Genomic DNA, 22,226 nt, shown 5'->3' on the forward strand with positions numbered 1-22,226 from the left:
TTTCGTCAGGGGTAAAATCGTCCTGCAAACAGCAATTCTTAAAAAAAGAAAAAAAATTGCGTCAGCGTCAAACTTAGATTTCTATTTTTGCATTCGCTTTTTCACATACCATAGGTGATGAAAGAACTTCTGGACAATCGAGACCGGAGGATGGTCTTAATGTTCAAGAATGTTGTTGGGTTTTCTCCGCAGAAGGCCCCTTTTACCTCCTCCAGGTTTCCCAGCATGGTGACGATCGTGTTATGGAACCGAAGTTGTGCATCCACCTTTAGCTGAATGAAAGACCATATTGTTTTCCTTTAGATACAGAGGGTGGGAATTAGAATAAAGGTAATGAAGCGCTTTCACCTGTTATCAAGCAGGCGATAGGAAACAAATGCGAAAATAAAGTGCAAACAGTTCAAAGATTCGGAACCCAATCTGTATGCGATGAAATAGCGAGTGACATTAGCTTATGACGCAACTTCTGCTACTATTAATTTTTGGTACGAGAATAGACTGCAGTTTTAATTAATTTACGAGAATCAATCGTTTCTGTATTACCAAGACAAAACGAAAACGCATTTAGTAGTAGATGAACTTTAGAAGCCCCATGTGCTTTGGAAAGCATGGATTGCATTTGCGGCTCGAACCTGCAGAAGTGATCTAGCGCATGTTTTAGAAAGCAACATAATCAAATAAAAAATTACATTTCTGTAAATATTTCGCCGCAAGCCATTCATTTTTTTTTTTTTTTTTTTTTTTTTTCAGAAGCAGTGCATATGCCAGCAGAACGTAAATAGGGCCTACCTACATACCGGAATACAAAAAGTTAATAATTACCGAGTTCGTTGTGAACCGTGTGCGGGTGGCCGCAGTAGGCTCACCACTAAGGGTGGTGCGTTCCACCGTGCAGAGGGTCCCGGTAGAGCTCTTTACACGAGCAATCCGAGCGGAACCCCCGCCTGATTCCCTTCATGTCAACGTTCGTTGCCATTGCCTCACTCTGAAAACAAGATTGTTAATAACGGTCAGTCATTTAACGCCCACAGTCAACGCACCAGCCCTAAAGCGCATAAGAAAGAAAAGAAAAAAAAAGCAAACTTCTGTTTATATATTTTTCGCGGATGCACGACACAGAAAAAAAAAATATTCAGCCAGCAGCTACAGAAAACAAAGAGCATAATAAACATCATAAATAAAATCTCCAAAAACAAAAACATGGTCGGCGCCAAAAAAAAAAAAAAAAAATAGCCGGTAGCTGTGCCGGCACGACCGTCGAAATATAACGAACAAAACAGTATGCCAAAGGAATACCAAAAAAAAAAAAAAATGTACTCCCTGGCCGCCGCTACACCCTTCCCCCAGACGCCGCGACGCCGACGCAACGCGAACACGCGAAGAAAAAAAAAACCTTTATTTCTTCTTTTTGTTTTGTGCTCGTCCAATCCCACTGCCCTTTTCAGAAACATACACACACATTATGGGTTTTCACTCGCCGCCCACTTGAGAAAAAAATGTTCATAATCACTGCAACGCTAACGATGTCTACAACATAACGTTGCAGTGTAAATTGCTGTAATGAATTGTGAAGGCAAACAAACGCAAAATCGCCAACATTGTTTCTGTCAATCAACGCTCTCGGGCGGTCAACCTCAAGCATTTAGAGCGCACACCGAGAAAGAAATCGGCGAGCCAAGCTTACAAACACTGACTGCCCCAGCTAGGGTGCCTTAATGTTGGCTTTGCCTTAGGGAGGGTGATGCCATCCTTTGTAGTACTCGATGCCGACAGTGTACGCTCACGGATAAAATGCCAGGCAATTGCCGGTAATAAAATGCCGGCGTAGCACTGCCAAAGTTAGCAGCTCGAGCTGGGAGAAGAACGATCGCGCGTTCAAAATTGAAAAGTAGACAAAAGCGTTGGACAGAAAATGGTCTGATATCACCAGCTTAAGACAGACGCGTACACATTGGGACACCCTAATCCGCTAAAAGTGTTTTGTGCGAAAGACAGCCCTGCGGCTCACGGCAGGGCAAACGATTAGCGACGCTTTGTCCTATAGCTGAACGAGCAGATCCAGGAAGCGACCGCGTCCGCGGACTACAGCTGAACACTCTCACTCTACATGCAAAGCTCGTGCATCTCACAGCCAGCGTGAAAATATTGATGGCTCGTTATTCCCACCCGCAATGCACACAAAACAAAAGCGCCAATATGACAGGATTACTCACCCGAAGGAAGTCAAACGAGCAGCATGACGCTTGCGACTCTCCGGCAACGACCGTTTCCAGCTCTCCCTGAATTGGCGCGAAGCCTCAGCACCATCCGAACTCTTTGCCGTGGATTAGTGCGCCTGCCCCTCTCCTCCTGACCGAACTACATTGGTCCAGTTAAGAGGGACCGTTCCCCTCTTATTAGCGAGTTTTAGTAGACCGTGTTTCCCAAATCCGCTAAGCCCTTCCGCTACCCGGAACTCTACAGCCAAGGCCATCGGCGCGCAGGCGCAGTGGCGGTTTCTTCGTGGCGGAGGGCTAGCGGAGGGGGAAACACGGTCTACTAAAACTCTCTAATATGAAGGGACACGCGTGAATCTTTTTGTCTGTCTTTCCTGTTCAGAGGGACTAACGAAACGGTTTCCTTGGTCTCTCTTAATATGTTGGTGTCCCTCTAGATGTTGCTATTTTATTTTTCAATTTCCCTCTTAAAAAGGGCTGTCCCCCTGAAAGCATTGTTGTCCCCTCTAAAATCAGAGGGACAGCGTTTTTTATGAGGGACCGGTTTTAGAGTGTACGGCCGGGCGAGAGTTAGCGAGTCGCTTTGTTTGTCGCCATGCCGGCCCACTGTGTTGCACTTGGTTGCACGAATTACTTGTACGGCAAAAAAAAAAAAAAAACGCCAAGTTTTTTTTTTTTTTTTTTTTTTTTTTCGGTTAGGCTGTATTTTGCGAAGAGAGGAGCTTGGATAGCCGCGCTGAGGAGAAGAAACACAGACGGCTCACGCTCACCATGGCAGCCGAACGAGCACTGCCGGATCTGGGCGGCGGAGAAAAGCTCACCGGAGAAAAGCTCACCGGAGATACGCTCACCGGAGAAAAGCTCACCGGAAAACCGGCAGATGCGGAGAAAAGCTCACCGGCCTTTGAGCGGATGCGGAGAAAAGCTCACCGATTTTTTTTTTTTTTAACCTAATGGGTTCCGCGTCAATTGTGGCAATTTAACACAATTCGCATTCGTCACTTCATTAAAAATATGTCCTCTTTTTGTGATATTCTTGAAGCTCGTTTGGCACATTTACTGATTCATCAGAAATTATTACTCACCCATTCTTTATGTCAATGAAGCCGCAAGTATAAAATGAGAACATCGTACACCGGTAAAAAAGACAACAATTTATTGACAGTGCGACGTCGGTAGCTCTGTCAAATAAAGATGTCTGTTCTTTGCGAGCTAATATGAACAGCGGTGTGTGAACCGTTTATGCTCCAAATATTGTGTAGTGCCTAATGGATAAGTAGGTGTTTCTCGATGTAATCAGCGTCGGCTACGCTGTTTTCTTTCTGTTAGTTTCACTAGCAAAACTTTAGTTGCAAGAACAGATTCGTCCTGTCGTGTTTGTTATCTTCACTCCGTCATCGTCGTTGGAGCGGTTTTCATCATGTATAACCTCTACCAACTCGCCCCTACTGACTGTCTTATCCTGTTGTTAACAAAAGCTTCAAAGAGAATATCAGGCACCGCGTTGTTGCGCATGCACTTTCGGATTTTCGGCATTTACAGTTTTGATTTTTAGGTTTTAGGCAGATATTGTTTAGTTTTCGAAATTTTTCCTGTTCTTCAAGTTCATAAAGATTTCAGTTAGGCTTTCGTGTCCTAGAGAGTAAACCACAGAAATCACTGGCCCGCAATTATTAATTTGGAAGAAATATATCCAATAAGCTTGACAAATAATACAAAAAAGTACTTTTTCTGTTTTACAAAGCTGACGAATTTTAATGATAAATAAATTGATATCTGTTACGCATGATCTAACAGCCTCCTTATAAAAAGAAGAAAACAAAATCGGTGAGCTTTTCTCCGCATACGCTCAATGGCCGGTGAGCTTTTCTCCGCATCCGTCGGTATTGCGGTGAGCTTTTCTCCGGTGAGCTTATCTCCGGTGAGCTTTTCTCCGGTGAGCTTTTCTCCGGTGAGCTTTTCTCCGGGATTCGCCGGATCTGCAGCGCGCATTTTGTCACGGAAAGGGAAAAGAGGCTGAACGAATGGACAGCTTGCGTGCACGAGCTTTACACCCACGTGTTTCAAGGCAAACCAAAACTATGCATCACGAAGCCTAGTTGTTTTCCAATCAGCTTTCAACCTCGCACCTAAAATGTCGAAGTTTCCGGCGTTGCGCTATAAGTGGCGCGCGCCATTTTGCAAATCGTGGATTGCTGGATCGCGCTTCCCGCTCCCGCGAGTGAAGCCACCGGACGGCCATCTTGCTCGTAGAGGATTTGCGGTTTTGCTTGCGTTACAGAGGCTGGCGGCAGCGTACTCGTTGGTCGTCATTCGTCGAAGAAGATTTTTAACGCACTGTGTAAAGGTTGAGACTTGCCGTTGAGAACACGTGGAAATTTTTACGAAAGCGCAGTGCAACAGGAAAAAGCGACAAAAAATAAATACAGACTTTGTACTACTAATTTCATTGCCATAAACGTCTAGTAAACAAAAACAAAACAAAAATAACGCGCCGCTGACGCCGCCCTTTTCTCCCCTCTTCCGTCGCCACTGGACACTGGATCAAGCTCATTTCTAGACCGCGAGTGACGCAAGTTACAAATACAGTCAGAGTAAAGGTTAAGCGGTGCCCAGAGGTACATACGGCTTCACGCACATTGCACTCGCAAAACGTATCCACAAGGCGCCGAAACGAATCTTGATTGGTATCCAAGCGTGCGAAGGTACAGAGACGCAGCACTTCGGCGTGCCAAGGAAGCTTTGATCAGGCGACACTTGCTTTCGACGAGTTGTGCCTTTACATACAGCTTCACGCACATGGCACTCGCAAAACACATCCACATGGCGTCGATTCTTTATCGGTATCCAAACGTGCGAGGGCACAGAGACGCAGCACTTCGGCGTGCCAAGGAAGCCTTGATGTTGCCGCGAGACCTGCGAAAATTGCTTTCGACGAGTTCTGCCTTTTTCCGGCGGCACTGCGCTTTCGTAAAATGTTCCACGTGTTCACAACGGGAAGTCTCAACGGTTACACAGAGTCTTAAAAAACATCTTCAACGAATGACAACGAACGCCGAAAACGTGCCTATAGCATGCTGGAAACCCACAGCAAAACGCTAGCAAAACCGCAAATCGTCTACGAGCAAGATGGCCGTCCGGTGGCTTCACTCGCGCTGCAGCGAACAAGCGGGGAAGCGCGATCCAGCAATTGTCATGGAGATCAGTGATGAGAACCCTGACGCGGATCGCCTGCCAGCCCACCACCACCTGCAGGAGCAAAACAATAACTTAGACAGTCTGAATAATTGGGAGTGCAAGAGTGCAGTGGATGATGGAAATAAATAGAAACAAAACGGGAATGCAGCTATAAGGTTTTGGGAACACATTAAAGGCGCAGGAAAGAAAGACAGAGGGTTTCCAACACGTGCTAACCACACAGGAAGGGAGAAGAGAGGAGGGGGAAGAGGCACGGGAATATATTCGGCAGACAATCGAAGAGGCTTTCTCCCAGCTTGAGCAGAGGGGGACGGTGGATATATCACTGACAGCAGCAGCGTAGAGGAGGAGCAGAATTATGTGACAATGGGGGCGACCACGATGGAATGGGATAAGGCAGAAAGTAAGGTTCCAACAGGTACAGTGACAGGCCCAGACGACATACCCATGGAACTCATTAGGACACTAGGAAAACCAAGCGAATTGAAGTTGCGACATGTGATAAATCACATATAATTATGAGAGGAGAGGTGCCTAATGATTTGAAAAGACTAATATATAAAGGCCGAGGAAAAAAAAGACAAAATTTAGTCGTATCGCCCAATAACGGTAACCTCAGTTCTATACAGATTAGCTATGCAGATACTAAAGCGGAGAATGGAGGAATGGGCAGAAGATATGCAAATAACTGGGTGAACTCCAAAACGGATTCCGAAGAGATAGAAGACTAAAAGATAATTTATTCGTCACCACACATGTATCGAGATAGCAATGAAGAATCAGACTCCTTTGTGATTAGCTTATTTGGGCATCAAGGGAGCATACGATAATGTGAGCCGGGAAAAACTCTGGAGTCAGCTGAGGGAATATAACTTAGATGCAAATTTGGTTGGGTTTTTTCAGCAGGTGTACAAAGATAATAAGGTAATTATAACATAGGAAGCAGAAACTACACAACCCGCAGCAATAAAAAGTGGGACCAAGCAGGGCTGTCCACCGTTACTTCTACTTTTCATGATATCTCTCCAGTCTTGGGTAAGTTACTTTCAAAAAGTAATTCGTTGCAGTTACAGTTATTTTCAAAAAAAAGTAGCGAAGTTACCGTTACAGTTACCACAACAAAAGAGTAACTCGTTACAGTTACTTTTAAAAAGTAACGAAGTTACTTTTAAGTGACTTTTCTATAACAAAAAGATTAAGAAGAAACTAGAAAACACCCCACCCCAAGTTTTATTGCATGAAATTTAAAAAAAAAAAAAAAGTTATATTGTAGTTTATATTGTAACCTCGCAGCAGTTGCTTCTCGAATGTATTGTCTGAAAGCTTCCCTCGTTTGATGGCGAACACGTCCCTGCCCTTGCTGAACAGGCACCCAACTGGAGCGCTGGAAGAAATTGCACGGGAAATAACGTGGACCCAACAGAAATACCCAATCCTTGGAATCACTGTCGGTTACAAGTCAAGAAGGTAGGAGAAGCTCCTCCCACAAGCGTGATACGCCCTTTTCAAATCTCTCCGCAGTCGAAAGAAGAGTTCACTGGAAACGCTCCTTGTTCCGCTTCAATGGATTCCAACTTGTCTCCGATCCCACTTTTTAAGAACGCGACCTTTGTATTCATTGGAGGGGGAACCGAGCCCCTGAAAGCAAGCAGCCTTTGTATTCATCGGAGGGGGAAGCAAATTCCCGAAAGTCGTATTTGTTTGCATCTGAGGGGGAAAACTCTAATCTCCCTCTCGTGGCTTCCACAATGCTAAGTCAAAGTCGAAAGATAAAGCCAACACGTACAGAAAGGCAAGACCCTCCTCGGGCGTTGGCCGCGACATCACGCAAACGATGGGACGCTATTGGATGCGGAGGTGGCGGAGGGATATATGATTCCCTTTGAGGGGCATTTGCCGCTACCTTCTTACTCGTTGACGATTGCTCTGGGTTCATAGAGTCCCTGGACATATTTCAGTTCGTCCCCAGCAAGCCAGAAACAAACCCTGCACAAACAGCAGTAAATTTTGCCTCAACTGTTGACGCCAAGCCTGAGTAGTGCAGCAAATCAAAATACAAAACATGAGCAGTGCCCTCCGCGTGTTTTGTTGATTCACGGTTGATTTACCCCATTAAAAAGCGTTTGCCCAGAAAAAAGAGAAACCGCTACATAGATAGTGCATCAAGATACTAAGATGTAAGTGTTCAGCCACAAAGGACAAGCGCGTAAATAAAGATAACTAGATTTTTTTTTTTTTTTTCATCAAATCTACACGTGACTATATTCGACTCGTGACTCGCGAGAAAGAACGTATTCACAAGTCTGTGCAAGGCCAACTTGACACTCAAAATGTCGGAAAAGACAATTTGGGAAGTGCAAGGAATAGCTAGATTGCACTCGTTCAATGATATATTATTCATAAAAAAAAAAAGGAAAGTAACGACAAAAGTAATGTCGTTACTTTCGTTACCTCAGAAAAAGTAATAGAACTACAGTTACAAGTTACATTTTTAAAAAGTAACTCGTTACAGTTACAAGTTACCAAAAGAGTAACGAAGTTACAGTAACGCGTTACTAGTAACGCGTTACTAACTAAGACTGTATATCTCAGTGAAATGGAAAAGAAATTAGAGCAGAGCAACTTAGGTTTTGATGTGAGTTATATGGAAGGAGGAAGAAATGTAGTACAGGTAATGCCAGGACGGATGTATGCAGATGACATAGCTATTATGGCAGATAACCAGGGTACGTTACAGGAACTAGCTGAAATGTGTGGAGAGGAAGGGAACACATTGGGCATGAGTTTTAGTAGTGACAAGTCTGGAGTAACAGTGTTTAACGACGAAAACAGGGAACACCTGAGGGTACAGACATTGAAATAGACCAAGTAAGAAAATACAAATATCTGGGGGTCTGGCTCAATGAGGGAACGAAATATCTAGAGGAACAGGAGGAGAATATAATTACAGAAGGGAAAATAAATTCATCTATTATGAAGTTCAAGGAACTATGGAACTATAATAGATATGAAGTAGTCAGAGGCAGTGGCGTAGACAGAAAATATTTTCGGGAGGTGTTTAAAGGTGCTCGTGCAATCGCACACACAATAATATATATATATATATATATATATATATATATATATAATAAAGTAAAATTTCGGGGGTATTCTGACATTTCAACACCCCTCCCCCCCCCCCCCCCCCCCCCCCACCCTGGCTACGCTCCTGGTCAGGGGTATATGGAAAGGAGTGATGGTACCAGGACTGTATTTTGGCAGTGGGGTACTGTGCATGAAATCAGAGGTTCAAACAGGATTGGGAATTCGACAAAGAAGCGTAGGCAGCCTGGCGTTGGGAGAACATGGAAAGACACCAAATGAGGGTGTACGGGGGGACATGGGCTGGTCGTCTTTTGAAAGCAGGGAGGCAATTATTAAGTTTAAATTTGCACAAAGGTTGACCGAAATGAATGAACGCGGTGGGCACGGAAGGTTTTCCAAGTATTTATACATGACAAGTTTAAACACAAACTGGACAAACCGAACCCGAAAGCTTACATTTAAATGCATACACACTGGTGATGGGGCTGAGCAGACTACTTCAGTGGAAAAGGGGGTGAAAGAGGCAGAGCTAACTATGTAGAAATCCTGTTTATTAATTAAGGTGTTTTTTAGAGAAGTCGATCTTTCTATAGTTCGTCGGCATGTTTTTTTCTTTTTATCTTTCGATTTTGGTGTTGGCGTTTTGGAGGGAGTATTTACGGGGGCAGAGCGGCCGCAATGCGGGAGCGGTTCCCCTGCGGTCATTAAGAAACGTCTCGGGTTTCGGGAGACTGCTCGGACAGAGACTGGGAGGGCCCGTGCTTGGAGCTGTTTGTGGCTTTTAACCGAGTGTGCCTGTATAGAGAGGGTTTCGCCGCTTAGTGTCAAATGGTCGCAGCGTTTTTGCCAGATGTAATAATTTAGCCGTTGACGCCAGCCAGACTGGGAAAAATGCAGGGAACTACCCTAGAAGGAATTTGGTTTTGGCGGTTGGAGCGCTCCAACCGTCAAAACCAAATTCCTTCTAGAGTCGAGCTGTCAGCCTGGCGCGAGCCAGGCTGACAGCTCGCTGTCCATTGGATAACAGTGTACCACATCCCTGCATTTGCGGAGGCTGTTTGTAAGAACACTACGATGAAGAAGCTGACCCTCGGTCTACCTTTCATGGACGTCCCCAACTACAGTGTTTCTGCAAGCGCTGGCGTGCAACCAGTCGCTTGAACTAGTTACCTTCAGGGACGACTTTGAACTTCAGGTTCTCTTCGGGGACTTCTTTATTCCTCATTTGAACCATATCGTCCTACTCATGCACGAGACAAGGACAGAAGGAAGGTTGGAGATTGATACTTACATTGATGACCTTCAAGTATTTGAGAGCAGCTTGAAGAACTCTAGAAGCCTGACCAAGGTGCGTTCGTTTGATTTTGGGGGCTTTACATCAGGCTGTTCTCGCCAAATGCTGCCTAGCGCCTTTCATCTGCTTCAACACCATCACATCCAAGAGCTTAACATTACGCTCGATCATTGAACCGAAAAAGGGTCTGCAATTACCTCGCACTGTTTCTGTCGATCACTAGCAGCATGAGGCATGTCGCTCTTAAGTTCCGTGCCACCGCAGCATTGTCGAGGATTCTCGTGGGGGGCATTGCAGGCAATACTAGTCTTACGAGCTTGAGTATCATTTTCTGGACCTTCAATGCTCCGGAGACTGACCTCCTTTGGCGCACGTTGGAGAGCAGTGAGACGTTGAAGACCTTAACTCTCCTCTTGGACTTTGAACGTAGCCAAGTGCTTGACCAAGTGCCGGATGGTCTGCTAAACAACCACTACCTGCTGAAGGCAACTATTCAACAGAACCCACAGCACTGTCCAGATAGATACCCCAGTGGTACTCTCGGGGAGATTAGGAAGAAGCTTACTGTTATGAGCACGCAGATGTTCCAGTTCAGGGTCCAGGAACTGATGCAACGGAATCTGTCCACTCTGCATCGCGCCGTGCAGTTTTTTATGGGTGCACGTGGCAGACCCTTCGCCGAGGCTTTTGAGCGGGCGTCAAAGGGCTCGACCCTTGTTGAAGCATTAAAGCACACATGCAAAGGAAAAAAAAACATGTTTTTTTAACAGCTTAGATGGAAAAGGGATGTCATAAAACGATTTTATAACGAAGAAAAAAAATGTAGAGCTATATTTACGGCGCAATACGAAATGGTAGTTGGCGCCTGCGGGCGCCGCAGAAAAGTGGCCCTTATTTATCACGTGACGGGCCCATATTCGTCACGTGGTCAGCCGAATGCAGCTAACGGAGTTCCCGGTTGGGCCGATTGGGGCGCCGCGTCGCTGGCTTCTCTCTCGTACGTCCACCCAAAGAGCAGATTCGTTGGTCTAGCCAACAGTCTCACGCCAGACTGTTTCGCCGCTGTACTTTTGAGCGCTGGCGTCGTGAATAGGATCTTCGCTACCAAAACCGAAGCACTCTGGGCTCTTCCGACCAATCACCAACCTTCAGTGTGAGGGCAAACGACCGTTTTTGTCTTCTCTTTTTGCTTGAGCTCGTCACTCCAAGCTTTCAAACCGTTCCGCGCGTGTTGAAATCGAAAGTGTAGATTTTACGGAGTACGGAGCTGCGCGTCTGCGCTCAGAAAATGATTAGAGGGATTAGAGACGTCTCTAGTTTGACAGAGATTCTGCCGAGCGGGTTGCGTGCCTCATGACGGCGTATTACGGAGTCTACTGCGCGGCCAAGTGGAGTAACAGTTCTTCAAAAGAACTCGGAGTGCTTATTCTTCCGGTTTCCGACAAACGGCGGGTGAGCCTTTATATCAAACTTTTTTGCCAATGTTCGAAACTGGAAGCATTGAAATATATGATCTCTCAATCTTTCCATTACAGCATCGAAATGGATTGCGTACGCAAAGCGCCAGGACTTCGGAAGCCTGCCGGTGAGCAAGCTGCGTCCGTGTCGTCTGTGCAGCAAGCACGCCGGTGCAACCGCGTTTGCAAAATGTAGGAAGATTCGTTTGCGGAAAAACACGTGCCTCACCGTTCTTGTTACGAATCCGTTGCTGCAAGGACTGGTTCCTCCAAGTGAGTCGCTGTTAGAGTCTTTAGTTAATTTGACAGCTTCTAGGATAGAGTACCTAAAAGCGCCCACAATCAGTCACTCCAGAAGATTTTTTTTTCTTCTTTGCGTTGCCAATTAGCGAGTTTGTTTATGGTTTACTTATTGTTTATTCTTATAGAGCTCGCCTGCAACCCTGCGTTAATTAAATTAAAATGCAAGCCTGCTTTATATCGGAGTTGATTAGTTTGTTTGGGTATTCAGCATTTTTGTTTGTAGGAGTTGTTTATAGACGCATTTAGATAATTCGATTATAAGTGCTGTTCTGTTAGTTTGTACATTAAAGTGGTTAATTTGGTTTTTACATATTTGGTAACGTTTACTGCCTACTACAGTTCTTGGTTCCGCTCAAGGGGCGGTGGGCTGCCGACGGAGTTTGTAAATACGTGCTTGGAATACTGCAACTAATTTGAATGGTGTTCAATAAAATATACATTTCAATGAACGTGCTGTTTTTGTTGTATTGCACTGGTAATTAATATCTCGCGAAGCGCATTTGTTGCGAAGTGTAGCGCGCACGGCTCGTCTGCTCGACCGGTGCCGCGCTGGCCGCTCGCAGCGGCCAGCGCGACACCGATCGAGCAAACGGGGAAAACAAACCGAAAAAAAAAAAAAAAATAATAATAATAAAAAAAGGAGCGGGAGGGAGAGGGAGAGAGAGGAGGAGGAGAAGGGCCGGAGGGCGCCTGCCGCGCCTGCGCACGCCAACGACATTGGTGGCGCCATCTGGCGGTCTCCCGATATTTGATTTGATTTTATTTTATTCACGATACCAGAGGCACTCCTCCTACAAATGCCCGCCCTGTTTTAAAAAAGTTTTGGCCCATCTGACTGACTGACTGAATTACTTTTTTCAGTCTCACGCCCTACTTTCTGCCACTTGCGACTTGTGGCGCTAGTTTCTCCTTACCACGGTGGAGGCTACAGCTGCACTCGGCTGACGTGGTGCTTGCGCTCTTTCAAAGGCTTCCTATGGCTTTTAAAAGTAACTTATTCATCTTTGTTTGAAGTATCACAAAAAAACTAAGATTAATAAGTAACTTTTAGAGCCCAAAGGAAACTCCTGAAAAAGCGCAAGCAGACGTGATAGACCTGTGCACCGGTCAGATGACGGCGGAAGCGCCACGAAGCAGACGAACTTGTGCGGCGGCGGCGGCGGCATGGAGAAACGCGTGCGGCGGCTGCGTGACTTTGCGGCGGCGGCGCGCGGGCCTACCACGTGACCAGCGGCGGCTACCGTGGGCGCCAACTACAAATTTATTTTGCGCCGTAAATATAGCTAATTTTTTTCTTCGTTGTAAATTCGTTTTATAATATTTTTTTTCGATCTAGCCTCTTTGAAAAAAAGTTTTTTTTTTCCTTTGCATGTGTCCTTTAAAGGAGCTGTGCAACGATTTTAAAGTTGAAAAAATTGGCATTTTCCACTTTTGACATTGTTCACCTTGTCATAAATGACAGAAAACACACCTCCTTTCTTTTGGCTACGATCGTGGCGCGCCCTCGCGGGAATCGCTCGAAACACTTTTGGTGGCTCCGGGACCGTCTCTCTGTCGTCCGCGCTAGGCCTGGCTTGTCTCCCGGTCCATGTTTTTGCGTGTGTTTTCTGGTGGCGTTGTTCCGTCCTTCACCAATCTGAACGTGTCTTTCTGTCGTCGCTTAGCGTGCATATTTTCTTCGAAATGGCTGAGAACGGCCTGGAGGATTCTGTCTAAGATACAAGACGCGACACACTTCGGTGTCGCGTCTTGCAAGCAACTAAAAAAGGGGTCTGCTTTCAAAGCAGAGTCGCAGAGTGTTATGTAAGGAAAGTAATGGTGACCAGCTTGGATACCGACCCAACCATCCACCTTGTGCGGAGCTTGTGAGCTCCGTTTATGATTCCCGGCCGCTAAAAACAGCTGATTTTACTCTCCTTGATCGCTTAAGTTATTCAAGCTTATCGCGTCCGTCACTTCGCCGCCCTGTGTACCGCGCGAGGGTACGGGACGTTGCCGTATTCGGGAATGTGTAAACAAACTCGGACGGTGCGAAATCCGGGCCGTCTTGATATCGCGAAGGATTGCCTGCACCGTCAAAATGTAAGGAGCGGTGTGTTAGAAACAATCCATCTTTGAATTTGGCACGTTTACGAACCTTCGACTAAGTGGGCCCAGCAAACAGGGGGGTTCACGGTTGGTTGCCAAGAAATTTCATTAAGGTTCTGTCTCCGTAAGGCTTAAATTCGTTTCGCTCGCTTTAAGTGTTTTGTCCGTTTTTTTACGTGGCAAGACGCGAATGTGCATAGCGCACGCCTGAAGAAGGGAAAGCTTTATGCTGTTATTTTTTAATTGAGTACCGGGTACGGCACGATTACGTCACCCAACCTCGTTTCCACGTTTACTAATAACAAAAAATGGTCAGAGTGCAGACGAGCTGGTGTAAGTTTAACATGATGGAAAACTTGATATGTGAATACATGAAAGCTTGATGGAACATCGGGGACAGGGACGGAAGGAGTATACTTCTTTCAAGAAGTCATGTATCCGTCCCCGTCCTTGATGTTTTATCCTTTCATGTATTCGTATCTCTTTACCAGCACGCTCATTTTCCATTACTAAACCTGAGACTGAGGTAGGAAAAGGAAAACGCAAAGGAAAAACGGGGAACGTCTCAAGAGACGTTGCCGGCTCTTTTTCTGTGTCCTTTTGCGTTTTCCTTTTCCTACCCCAATTTCAGGTATATCATCATGTTCACATTTGCTGTATTTTAGTTAAAAGCAGAATGTCCCGCCGTCACATTGATGATGCAGCCCCCTGACACGGGGACTCTCGTCATAGGCTTTTGAAAGTAGGGCAAAAAAGGCGGGGCGTTTGACATCGGGTGCTTTCGTGCACCACCCGCCAAAGGCTACAAGAACTTTATAAAATTTGGCATTTCAAGAATGTTTACTTCTATTTGTGCAACCTTCTGCTGCGCGGTGGTGAGGCATGACGACTATGAAGCCAAGCCGCGAGAATACCGGAGGAGTCAAGCATAACCAGCACTGTCTGAGCGACCGAGCGGGCGAGAGAGCCACCAAAAATGGCGCCTTTCCCTTTCCTCTCCTCTCTCAGAGTCGGCGCATGCGCCCAGTGATCTCTGAAAAAGGTCAATTCCGCCGCCTAATAGCGAGGCAAAAATTAGAATAGTCCCCAACCTGCAGCCGCGAGCGGCGGCCATGAGAAACACGCGGCATGACATCAATGGGGGCTAGGGCGGCTAGGGTTGCCACCTGCCCGGGTTTTGACCGGTCCGGCCGGGCTGCCTGTGTCCCAAAAGTAACCTTCCCTTCCCTTCAGACCTCCATGTTGTTTTAGGCAGCAGGCCGGTTGCCGATTCGTAGGTAAGACCGGCCGTCATTGGTCGGTTTTCTGACAGCCATCGAAGCGCGATTGCTTCTGGCTTTTTTTTTTTTTTTTTGTTTTTTAAGCGACAATTTAACAATTACGACATTAAATATTTGTGGACGAAAAAAAATTTGAAATTACACAAACACCGTGAGGACACACGATTAGAGAAAGTACGTGGGCGAGCGCGGCAGGAGAACTCCCTGAGACGAAGGGGGGGGGGGGGGGGGGGGGGGGTACGGTCAACACAAAACGAAACGACCACCCGGAGCGCGGTGGAAAGCTGGAAAGTAGGAAAATGAGGTAAAGCAAGAAGACGCCGGCGGGCAACTCGGCGACAGGCCCTCCCGATAGCTGAGCCTTCTGGGAGGTGTTGGCTTTCTTAAAGGGCAACTCCGGCCAAAACTCAAAATGAAATAAATTACCGGTATCGCTGTAGTGACACAAAATACGACCCCAGCCAAAATATTACGTCCGTGGGACGCCTCATTCTCAACTAATGCCGATAATAAAAATGCGACCCGCCGCGAGCCGTTGCTCCTTAGCGGGCGGCCCGCGGGTTGCCGATAGCTAAAGCAACATTGGGCCATGACGTCAGTGTCGTTCTTTTTTTTTTCTCCGGTCCGGGCGTTGCGCGGAGTGCGCTTCTTTGAGCCGCTACCACCGCTACTTCGGCCTGTGATTGGCGTGTTTAGCAGTTGCTTTTATCTGTAGCCCGTGTTGCTTCAGTATAGCCTTTTGTTTATTTCCTCGTGAGGACTCCAAGACTCGTTTTAGCGATGCAACTCGGTGCGCCCAAGACTGCCCAGCTGTTCCTCGAAAGATGCCGAGTATAACTTGTAGCGCTGTGGGCTGCTCAAGCAACCCGCTTCACAACACGGAGGCGCTTTTTTTAAGTTTCCAACGGACCGGAAATTGGAGAAGGTGTAGGTGAACGCTATTCGGCAAGTGGACTTTGGACTTCGGCTTTTACGCGCCCGAGGAAAAAAATAACGAAAAAACGGACGTGTACAACCCAGCACACGTGTTTTCGGGCGCCGCGGCCCACGCCGGAGAGCCTCAAAGCTTCGTGTCGGGGACTGACCCGCAGAGCGAAAGGGCCCCCAGTACTGTACGTCACTGGCAGCGCGGCATAGAGCAACGCCGCTCCATCCACGGAGCACCGATGACAATTTAGGCCTAGTGACGAGTACGGAAGATTGCACACACGGCGACAGCCGCCGAGTACGACACCGAACAAGTTCACTCGTTTTCCAGTCGATAGCTTTTGGGTATACAAGCGACGAGTACGGCATAGCGCACACACGGCGGCGGCAGCCGAGTACGGCACCGTACGAGTTCACGGGTTTTCCAGTCGCTAGCTTTTGGGTATACGCACTAACTCTTGCTACATACGCTGGACCACGTATACAGAATGAAAACAAAATCAGCTTACCTCCTATCTTTAGACGGCTAACGCAACAGAGGTAGGGCCGCTCGGCCTGCGTACTCGTTGAACGAGAACGATGCTGACGTCACGTTCACGCGGCGGCTGATTTCCAGTGTTGCCGGGGCCTCGAGCGGCTAGTTTCGGTTTTGTTGGCCGCGCCCCAAACAAAACTTTGAGGCGTCGATATCTTTAAAACTACGCACAGTAACGAGAAAAACATTACACCTTGCAATTGAGGGACACTAACTGCACTAAAAACAGTCATAATCCCAAAATCGAAAGTATGGACCTTAACGATTGTCGGCACCTTGACAAGGACACGCACGGCGCTTTATTCGTCCACTGTGACGGGCGGCGTATGCGCTTTCCCCTTCCACTACACATGGTGAAATACTGATGTTACTTCAGATCCTCGTCGCTTTTTCTCCTCCCTCTTCATTCTCCATTTAACTGTTTAAGTGCCAAGACTAGAGAAACGCGCCGACGATGTCTAGGAAGAGCTGAGCGTCTCTCGCAGCTGTTGTCACTTTGTTGGCTGCCTGTGTCCCAAAAGTAACCTTCCCTTCCCTTCAGGCCTCCATGTTGTTTTAGGGGCGAAGCTCCTTAGGGTCTAGCCTTGTCCATCCATTCGACGTCCATGCTCACATCGATTGCCATCCCATCTGGGTCATGGATGAAAGGTTGCATGTAGCCGCTCAACGTCTATACAGGAGAGGGCGCTGCGGTCAAATGCGTATATAATTGCGTTATGCTTACATTGGCTCAACGTTTATAGACGAGAGGGCGCTGCGGTCAAATGCTCAAATGCATATATAACCTTGTTCCACACCACACATTCTCTTCCTGACATGTACCGTTGACTTAAGCGGTGGAGATGCGTTCCCACGGCTTCTAGCGGATCGAAGCTGATGCGCTAGAAGAACCACTGGCTCTGCATTTCATTGACTATAAAGCAATAATAATGAAGTCGAAACGCAACCCGAAACTCAGCACTACCTATGAGCAATAAAAAAAAAATCAGCACCGTCAGCACCACCTATGAACAATAAAATCAGTATCATCAGCACCACCAGAGCTTTGCCCCAATCAACATCATTCACCACGTAGAGATATAGCGATTTTTTCTTTTATTCTCAGTATTCGTTCAGTCTTGGCAGCTAGTTGGCAATGCTGTCCACCGCAGCAGAGCAAATGCTGGAAAGGTGTTCGCTTTGCTGATGTGGAATGAGGTGGAAGGAGCTTGCCCTAAACTCGTAGCCTACCGCCTTACTGTCGAACATTGAGACCAGCCATGCTTGGTCCGATGAGCAAACTCAATTTGTGTAGAAATCTCCAATTCGCTCAACATCAACTCGTGAATCGCAGTGGCCCACAGTATCAATCCATGGATATGTACAAGTTAGGCTTAGCCAATAGAAAAATTATGTATTTGAGCTGTCATTTTTACACTGGTGAACTCATGCTTCTAAATATTTACTAAAAAAAATGAAAGCCGTTAACAGCTCCCTGTAATGCCGAATTAGAGCGCAGCTCTTGAGGAGGAGGAGGGAAGGATACTGAGGGGAGGGTATACCCCTCCTCCTCACCTCTTCATCCTGCCTGCTACTTCTCCCTCCGAACGCGTCACGGTCGGCATAACCAGGAGGTCACAGGACCCTCGTGACGTCGCGCGACACTGGGGTCACGTGGCCTCAGGGGGGTCACGTGACCCCCTCAGGAAACCCCCCCCCCCCCCCCCAGAGGGCCCCGAGAGCTGGGAATCCGAACTCCCCTGAGGTCATGTGACCCCACACGGACGTTTCGACACTGTGCCGAAACGTCGCTGCAGTTACGACGACGACGACGCCGTTCAAGCCGGAAACGGGCACCTAAGAGCTGCGCTCTAAAAGTGCACCACTTCTTTAAAGGGCCAGCATGCCATCCAGTCCACGTAATCTAAACATTTGATTCTTTACATCCACAACCAAGAAAAAACAATGTGGCTTAAGAAGACTGAAAGCTGTAACAAAAAGGTAAAAACTGGCTCGGTGAGCAGAGTAGCAGGCGCACACTATCCTCGTGTATTCCATTGCTAAATATTGAACGACATAATGTACGCCACTTCTGCAGTCACTAAGATGACAATGATTAGGAGTTTAGTGGGCGACTACAACTCCAGTGACACTAAAACAGGGATGAGACAGGTGAAACAGGTTTTGGAGCAATTTTTGGAGCAGAAAAATCTGGATTTGAAGCAGCTTGGGAGCACAAAATTCTCACTTTGAAACAGCAATTTATGTATTTTGGAGCAACTTCGAAGCAGAAAAGTCTACAGTTGGAGCAGATTGGGAGCAGAAAATGTTAGAGCAGCTTATCAGCAATTTAAATCATAAAAAAATCTGATATAAACCGTATAAATCACATAAGTCAGATTTCTCTTTTTTGATCATTATTTTTGTCCACCTTAGTTCCAATAAGTCATCAGCACCGATACGCACCGAGATAAAATATAAAAAAAGAAAACAGAAAAGGCAAACGCGAGTTTTATGCGCATAGATGAGGACAGGAAACACAGGATTGCTGCAAAGTTAGGTGGGCACTAGGTACCTCAAGCTTATACGGACTGGTGCCAAAGCGCAATAGTAGTGCAAAACTTTTAGGGGCAAAGCTCCGTCGGGTCTAGCCTTGTTTGTCCGGCGTCCGTGCTCACATTGATTGCCATCCCATCTGTCTTCTTAAAAGAAGAAGAAATGTTTGCGCAGTCGACAGGATTCGAACCTGTGCGGGGAGACCCCAATGGATTTCTAGTCCATCGCCTTAACCACTTGGCCACGACTGCGGGGCGAGTAGGGGGCTCCAAGATGTGGCAGTAACTCAAGAGCTGGGGTGTCATGGATGAAATGTTGCATGTAGCCGCTCAACGTCTATACAGGAAAGGGCGCTGCGGTCAAAGGCGTATATAATATAATCACGTTAAACTTTGCATGCATTGGCTCAACGTTTATAGAAAAGAGGGTGCTGCGGTCAAATGCTCAAATGCGTATATAACCACGTTCTATACCACACATTCTCTTTCTAACATTGACCGTTGACTTAAGCGGTGGAGATGCATTCCCACGGCTTCTAGGGAATCCAAGCGTCCAAGCTGATCCGCTAGGCTAGAAGAACCACTGGCTCTGCATTTGACCGACCATAAAGCAGTAATTATGAAGTCGAAACGCAACCCAGAACTCGGCACTATCTATGAGCAATAAAAAAAATCAGCACCATCAGCACTACCTATGAACAATAAAATCAGTATCATCAGCACCACCAGAGCTTCGCCCCAGTCAACATCATTCACCACGTGGAGATGCGGTCATTTTTTTAAAGCGGTGATTCGAGAGCATGAACAAGGAAGCACGGTTTACTACAACCAGACATCTATCGGACGCTCCTAAAAAGCATGCGCAGATAGAAAAAAAAAAAAAAGAACTCTCCACAAAAGTGAGTTGTAAGGTAGATAGTAAATTAGTAGAAAAACTATGAGCAGCACAAGCACGCCAAATACGGGTGTGTGACCGATTCATTCGATTGCTCACGCACTGGAAGCAACTGTTTGATAACAGAAAGTGCTCACGGCAGCGGCGCCGTCCATTTTGACGAGATTACGGACACGAATGAACAATTACACAATGAAGGCGCTCAATAGCACTTTTAAAAAAAGGTTTACTCTCAACCAGTGTTGCGGAATGGGCACCCCCATTCCATTCTGATTCCATTCCGGGGAATTAGAGTTCTCGATAATTCCATTCCTTTCAACTCCTCGGAATGGGGACACTGGGCCCATTCCCACTCCTGGAATGGCTGAATCGTTCCATTCCATTCCTCTAATTCCTAAACGTTAAAAGTGTCACTTGACAGCTGCATTACGTTGCGGGGTTGGGCAGAAATATTCAAAAATGTGTTTGGGAATACAAATACTGGGATAGATGAAAATAGCAGCTAAGATACTCATACTCAAGTCTCAAATATATCTGTAAAAATGTATCGCGATACCTATCGTAAATACATTTTAAAAAGAGGCAAAGAGTCTTTGGAAATACAAATACAAGAATACATTTTAGGGAGGGCAGAAATATAAATACTGATAATGCAATACACTTTTCAAATTTCTTTGAGACGCCAACTGAGATGAGGCTTTACGTTTGAAGTAGAAGTTTCTTTTTTTTTTTTTTTTTCTGGTCCCGAAATTACTTTTTCGCAGGCTTGGCACTTCGCCTTGAAGGTAGTGGTTCCGGACGAAGAGTCCTCAATGGGTTTAAAAAACGTTCCATCAAGGATTGACCGCGGTCCCTTCCCTGGCATCCTATCTGACTGACCAGTGATGCGAAAAGACTTCGACCACTAAATAAATTCCATCAAAACATCACCACTTCCCTGTCCAATAAGAGCATCCCCTGTCAGCACTGATCACATGATGTCACGGTGGGATGAACTAGTATTCTTGAATCTGTAGGTGTTGCCTTGAACGTGAAACTTTACCCACGCTGCTGTATGAAAGGACAATACGTACTTTCGTTGTAGGTGACCTCGTTGAAGACCATGCAGGTAGTTCCATTTGGAATTTTCGAGAAAAGTGGACCACCTGAAGCATCCTGAAGCACATGTCTTATCTTCTGTTATGGTTGAAAAATCGATACGGTGGCATCCCTGTTGTGACGGTCCTTCCTGCCGACTCTCCGCCTCCGACGCATGAATGGCAGTCTTCATGTTTCGCCTAGCATCATTCAAACAGAGACCCCGTGTATTGCGACCTGAGATGGCCGGCACAGGAGCGAGCTCTCCGAGAAACAGCGCGCTCGAGACGAGTCGCAGGTGTACAAAGTCTGGGTCCGCACAGCGAGGCCACGTCTGGCCTCCTTCCTGGGTATCGGATCACCAGAGCAGCGGGTCACGTTCACGCCCGCTACACCGACGTCGACGTACCCTTGAGCCGTACAGTATTACAGGCGCAGACGCATTCGGATACGTGTTGAACTTCACTGGTGAAAGGCGCCACGGCCGCTCTCCCCCCCCCCCCCCTCCCCCCTGCTTTGACGCTTGTTTTTTGTATTGCATTTGTTTTGGCGTATAAGTCTGTTAGGGCTTTACGCGGGTTCGCAGTTTCCCGCACATTTTATTTCTGAACAACCAACTCCCTGACTGGCTCGGTATAGCTGAACGTAAAAAATAAAAAAATAAAAAATGTAAAGAACCGGGCCCATTCCATTCCCATTCCATGCCGGGCAAAAGGCATCTAATTCCATTCCCATTCCATTCCCCCCAACGTCGCCGCCATTCCATTCCCATTCCATTCCGGGGTCGCGAAAATGCGGAATGATTCCGGAATCATTCCAACTCTGGAGGGGCAACTCCGCAACACTGCTCTCAACACGAAAGAAATACTTAAGTTTGCTCATCTTGATAGCCTGTGCGTCGTACCTTCCACGGCCAAACAGCGACACGACGTGACAGCACACCGTTAGCATGCAGTCACGAATGACAGTGGGAAGTAGTAGGGAAATCGGGAAAAGACCACGTATCGTAGGTATAGAAGGGTACCACAGCTGAAATCTTAGAATCCGGCGGTTGCTTGCGCTATCCCATATACTGTACCATATACTTTACTACGACGAGATTGAATGTGGCCAACCAAGCTTTCGTTTCCCGCTAAATCTAGCGTCACCTAAAACTTTTTTTTTTAGTTATTTTGGCGCAGTGTGGCGCAATTTCGACCGATTTCGCGTTTTTGACACAACTAGGTGCAGAAAATTGGGTTTGTATCAAAATGGCGCAATTGTTACACACCTGCTAAGACAAAGCCACTGGTTGGGGATTACGGTTTCTGCTCGCCACCACCGCAAGGGGATTATTCT

At 46.7% G+C, this 22,226-nt stretch overlaps 1 non-coding gene and 1 pseudogene across 1 annotated transcript; one reads left to right on the plus strand and one right to left on the minus strand.

Moving 5' to 3' along the window:
• LOC115325875 overlaps positions 1-17,830 on the plus strand; it is a 34,473-nt pseudogene extending 16,643 nt beyond the window's left edge.
• A 1,256-nt stretch (positions 17,831-19,086) lies between these two features.
• On the minus strand, positions 19,087-19,168 carry Trnas-aga. The gene has a single exon. It is a non-coding gene; the product is annotated as a tRNA-Ser (tRNA).
• Positions 19,169-22,226: the final 3,058 nt, after the last annotated feature.

Source organism: Ixodes scapularis, unplaced genomic scaffold (assembly GCF_016920785.2).
Source record: "Ixodes scapularis isolate PalLabHiFi unplaced genomic scaffold, ASM1692078v2 PGA_scaffold12__126_contigs__length_90152505, whole genome shotgun sequence".
NCBI lineage: Eukaryota > Metazoa > Arthropoda > Arachnida > Ixodida > Ixodidae > Ixodes > Ixodes scapularis.